Genomic DNA, 5992 nt, shown 5'->3' on the forward strand with positions numbered 1-5992 from the left:
AGTTTGCTGTTGATAGAAAGAGAGAGAAAAAGCAACGTCTACGTCACTGTCATGCGGTGATGAGTTTTTGTTAACACGCAGATTCCTTAAGATAGAGCTGACACGTTCTCCGTTTTTACGTCCGTGGATAACTGCACTTTAAGTCTAGTTCCCGAGATAATAATTTATATAATAGTAATGATTTTATACAGGGTCATTATTCGCTCACACAGGCACATACTAATATGTATGTAGATACATAAATATATGTATGCATATCTAAACACACAGCTCCCTCCGCTTGAATATCCGAATATCAAAAACGTCATTGTGCTCGTAGGGCTGAATCTATGTTGTTTACTTATTTAGTTATTCGGCTTTCAAATCAGTGGCCGTATTATATTCACGCCTCGTTATCATCTCCTAACATCCGCTCCGCCGAGCCTAACATAAACTCATACCGGACAAACAAACAAAAAACTAAATTCGCAAGGCAATCCATCTCTTAATCTTGCCTCACAGTGAGCTGAGATCAAGAGGGAAAAAAAAATCCAACTACAGTAAAGAGTTGAATAGTACAACCACTTATTGAAATACATACTCTCATACATAGCATATGCACATATGGGTTTTTACATTTGTAGCTACATATATGTACGTATGTACATTGCATTCATGCTCATACGTTTAAAATGAGTTGTCATCAGTGTTGCCGAAGAGAATTTTCAGAAAATCGCAAAAAGGGGTATTTGGCGAAAAAAAGGGTCACCCTATTATTTTTGTTTTTCTTTACTAGTAAAAGCATAAATCTTAGAACCACAGTCAAAATCAAATTTATATGTATTATAAAGTCTTTTCTGCTAGGACGACATAGAAACATACACACAAATCGAGTTAGAGTTGCATTTGCTTTAAAAATTTCAAGTGGTGCATTTTTTTGTAATTGCAGGAAGAACTATTTTTTAAGAGCATCGTTCTGTAAACATTTCCTAAAAAAATCTCTGAGAATATGCCAAGGTCGCACATAATTTTGAAAATGGGTAAAAGAATCTAAATTTTCAAAAACTCGGCTCAAAGGGTACTGGCGCTTAAAAAGGGTAAAATTGTGCCTTTAGTCGTACAAAGGCAACATTGGTTGTAATCTTCAAATGCATTAAATCGCTTGGACGTCACTGTTGATAATTAATTTGTTTGCGATTAATATTAGTTATGATTGTGCTTCTGTTAGTGGTAATAATTAGCAATAGCGCAAGTCGAAAGAGCCCTTAAAATTTCATTTGTATAAATCTTGCAAAATTTCTTGCATATTTTTATTGTACAATAGGTCTGTAGCTTTCAATTTAATAACAACAAATCTGAATATTTGAATGGCTTTTGCCTACAACATACAGTTATTTTTTCTCAACTAACTGAAATTGTTAAAGAATTTTGCGTACAAGACATCGATATAGATACTTTTTTGCCAGTTCTTAGTCTTTCAAAGTTTTTTCGAAGTTAAAAAAAAATAATTTAAGCCATGAGAAAATGTGAATGAAGTCTTTAAATAGTGGCAAATTTCCAATATGTAATTTTGTGTTTTCAATACCACACTCAAACGAAGCAACGTATAAAGTTGCTTCCTGGCGCAAAGAGAGACCTACTTCTAATTAAAATTTTTGAAAGAGAAATTAAAAGTAATTTTGAAATGAAATTTAAAGAATTTTTAGACTATTTAAAAATTATTTCATTATTGCCATTCAAAAATGTCATAAATATTAAATAATTTATTGGCTCCTGTGTACAATGATAAGGGTATTTCATACTATTACAGCTACTTGCTATTCTTGTTAATGTGAACACTCATGTCAAAATTAATAACATTTTTATTTTTTTTTTTTAACTACATTTTATTTTTTATAGCAAAATATTGTCAAAAACAATTACTCTGATGTTTTAAAGTATTTCCTGTTACTTACATTCATAATTTTGCTTTGAATAAAAGTGTACTGAAAAGTACCGACTTTTATTGCATGAAAAAGTCTACGGTACTAATTTCGCGCGAAAAAAATCTGGCAACCCTAAATAAATGTACCGTTTTTTTTTTTTGATCCTTGACGTTTTTATTCCTGCATCGAGGGCAATTATGGCCAAAAAAATAGTGTTTCTTTAATTTAAAAAAAAAAATGGGAATGGCTCCGCCTACTTTTATCAAATTTATGTATCTCGAAAACCACTCCACCAATCTGTAATAAATTTTGTATACACTCCGCCTTCGGGCGCCTTAAGCACCAAATTGAAAATGTTAAGAAAATAAATATTGGGGATATTCTATGGTCTGTAAGGACAGCAGATTCGTAGATCGTGAAACAAAAAATAAATTTTAAGACGTATTCTTGTTTCCTGCCTAACGAAATTTTGAAATTTTATTTTTGGGCAGTAATCGAAAAATTCAAAATATTTGATTCGTATGAAAACAAGAAACGGCTTCATTGTATAGGAGCCAAAAGAATGAGCAAACTTTGAGATGCACTCGGAAAAGCCGCCACTTTGCTTTTCTGAGGTACACCAATATACAAATGTATGTACATATATCTATGTATAAATATATGTATGTATATCTGTGTTCGTATGGAAAAGTAGCTTATGTCGAACAGCTGGCTTTAGTATAATGCGGCATTCCTTTATTCTTTAAACGACAAGGACTTTTTTGATGAGACTTAATAAGAATATTGACTTGCTAGTATCGGAACTATTTCTTGCCAAAAGTTGTTCAACGTCTCAGCGCCAGTGAGTAATTCGCAATCGTATCCTGCGAATACCGATTTATACTAAAGCCAGCCTTTCGACATAAGCTACTTTTCCATACGAACACAGATATATAAACGTTTAAAAATGCCGCAAAATTTTTGTTGCATAAATTTTAAAACTTATTGATTACATCAAAAACATTTAAACACGCTGAGATATATGCAAAAAAATTTTAATTTTGCACATCACGATAATTTTTTTTTTATCTCAAAAAGTATAAAATTGATGAGTCTAATGCAATAGACAGCATACTATGAAGGTTGCAAGATTTAAACGCTGATGTTTATAGAAACTGACTTACATATGTACATTGGCAAAGCTTGAAGAATTTTTTTTGTTGTATAAATCAAGCACGCAACCTTTGCATTTCTATAAAAAAATAAGAGATAAGCGATAACTCTAACATAACTCGCAATTAATATTAAATAAATCCAGTATATACTACAAGTATGCAATGCAACACGATAGGTGTTAAATGGTTAAAATATTTGCACTACGAAACATTTTACTATAGGGCGCAGAGTTTTTTTTTATTGTTATTTATGGCCTAATAACAATTTCCTTTAAAATGGCATTCAATCGTTAGTGAATATTTTTTGCATATTTCGCAGTAAATGCATGGTTTTGCATAGTTTTCAAAAAATACCTGTTTTTGCATATTTATTGCTTTTTTTGCTTGACAACCATTTAAATTTTGTGCGAAATCTCTTGTCAAAAAAAACTACCTTATATTTTTCCAAATATTCGTCCGAATGGTCGGTTTCACACTGTAACATTTCTGCCTCGCGAACAACTCCGTTTGTGGGCAAAATAAGCAGTGCGGTGAGGTAAAGTTTCTTAAAAAGTTGGATGCATTCCAAAACGTCAAAATACAAAGCATCAGTCTATTTTATTTCCAAACCGCACTAGAAGAAAAAGTCCAACTTGCGCAACCTAGTTTAAAACTAGCATCTAACGGTGGTTGCGCACATTTGGCATTACAAACTACTGAAATTTAGAAATAAAATAGACTGATGCTTTGTATTTTGACGTTTTGGAATGCTACCGTTGTTTCAGCTTCTACCCCGCGTTAAAGTGGCAGTTCTGCTGCAGCGCACCAACAAATGCGCAACTACGAAAATACCACTACCCAACTTTCATGCGCAAAAGTTACAACGTCCTATACGTATACAGATTTTGTTCTGCTGTTAAATATTCTGATAGTTTTCATCCAGTGTGAAACCGCGAGAATAATTGTTCTGTCATTCTAGTGTGAAACAGCCCAATATCTTCTCGGATAGCCAAGCGGCCATTGAAGCACTCTCTTCTAACTCTGTTAGATGTCAACCATGATACAAAAAAGAAGGTAGTTTCAATAAACAACTTTTGACGGATAATACAATTTTTTGAAGTTTCATAAATTGTGAGTATTCTCAACGGCCTTGCCACTTTGATAATATTAAAACAATAAATCGGAGTATTTTCTTTCCCACATTTATACTAATTTAATAATATTTCAAATCAAAAATCATTATCAGTGCTTGGTAATTTTTTTACTTACATGGTTCGCACCTTTTTTTTATTAAAAATATATAAAATGTGTAATGTTAAAGGAGACTTCATTGAAATTGTTCTTTTTATTTTATAGTAAAAATCACGAGAGCATTATGTTGTCATTTTTTCATTTTCTTATTTTGAATGCAATCTTGCGATTTAAAAATCAGATTCTAAAGAATGTTCTTTCCAAATAAATCTTTTTATAATCGCCAATTCCATGTGAATAAATTAACACGCAAAACAAAAACAAATTGGGAAAAATTATTTTTGTTTTGCTTTATAATTTTTGGAAATATTTGTTCACATGAAATTCGTGATGAAATTCGTGAAAATTTACTTTTAAATTTCTCATCAGATTTTTCAAAAAATTAGGCTTTGTGGTTAGCGTATCACCATTAACTTCAACAAATTGCGAATTTAAAATTTCCAATGTATGCAAAAAACTTGAATTCGGCTTGCGCATAACGCCCTCCGATAAGCAATTAGCATAAGTATAATTTTGATCACTTTCTTCATCCGTTCAGAAACCTAGTTTCGTCAAGCCCATTTTGGAGATTATGCATTAATTTTCAGATTCATCATATTCGACATCTTTGAGTGGACTGATGAAATCTTCTGCTTAAAAAACATATTACTGCTCGTGATCAGGTAGCATGAATTTAATGAAATGTCATAATTTTATTAAAAGTCAAATGGTTAACAGCAACAACGAATGTCATTAAATGAAACTACCTTCTTTTTTGTATCATGGATGTCAACTAGTGCAGGACTGTAGGAGAGAGCTGGCTTCTATCTCTGATCAATACAAAATTACCCTAATATGGATCTCAGGACATAGGGACATTTACGAGACGAGGCAGCGAACGAACTAGCAAAGTGCAGCTCAGCACTGAATGTGTCCCACGCAAAAATTACCGAAATGTAACTTGAAGGCCAAGCAGAATGTTTTAGAGTGCAACTGCCGCTCTCCGTATAACGTACTGAAATTCATTAAAGCCGCTAAATGGCTGGCTGTAGGTTGTATACGAGTTGTGGAATCAAAATTGCACCAGGGTGACAATCAGCTTAAACCAACCAAAAATTCATCTGAACCACTATTAAACTATCAGTGTTTCTATTTACACAAATTTGTAACTGTCTGCTTGATTGTTAAACTAATTTTATACATAAATATGTATTGTATTTTGAAGTGAATTGTTTACGTTATAATCTTGTTAAAATACATGTGTTTTTTTTGTTTTTGTACCGGCAATAAAATATTGGGAAAATATTTTTAATTGCATATTTTACTTTTTTTAGCGTATATTTTAGATTTTTTAGTGCATGAGATTCCGAGCTCTAGTGATTACTGTTATCACGCATGAAGATTAATTGGGAGTCCAGCGTAGAAAAGATAAATGCGGTACGTGCATTGTGGTGCATTAAATGCGTGAAGATTATCAAATTAAACATATGTATGTATGTAGATATGTTGAGAAATGTAGGCACGATTTTGCGATAATGCGATAGTGCGTGCGATGTGGCGCCCACGCATTGTTTGTGAAAATGAAACATGCTTGATTTTGTCGGCAGAGTCATGCGGAAAATTTTTTGAATGAAGATGGAAAGTAAAGTGTTATTTGAAAATAAAGCCATTGTCGCTAAAAAGACAGAAGAAGTGTTTTCTGTAGCCACACGCATTAACGCATAA

The sequence above is a fragment of the Rhagoletis pomonella genome, unplaced genomic scaffold (assembly GCF_013731165.1).
Source record: "Rhagoletis pomonella isolate Grant_MI unplaced genomic scaffold, Rhpom_1.0 Rhpom_scaffold_00012, whole genome shotgun sequence".
Lineage (NCBI taxonomy): Eukaryota > Metazoa > Arthropoda > Insecta > Diptera > Tephritidae > Rhagoletis > Rhagoletis pomonella.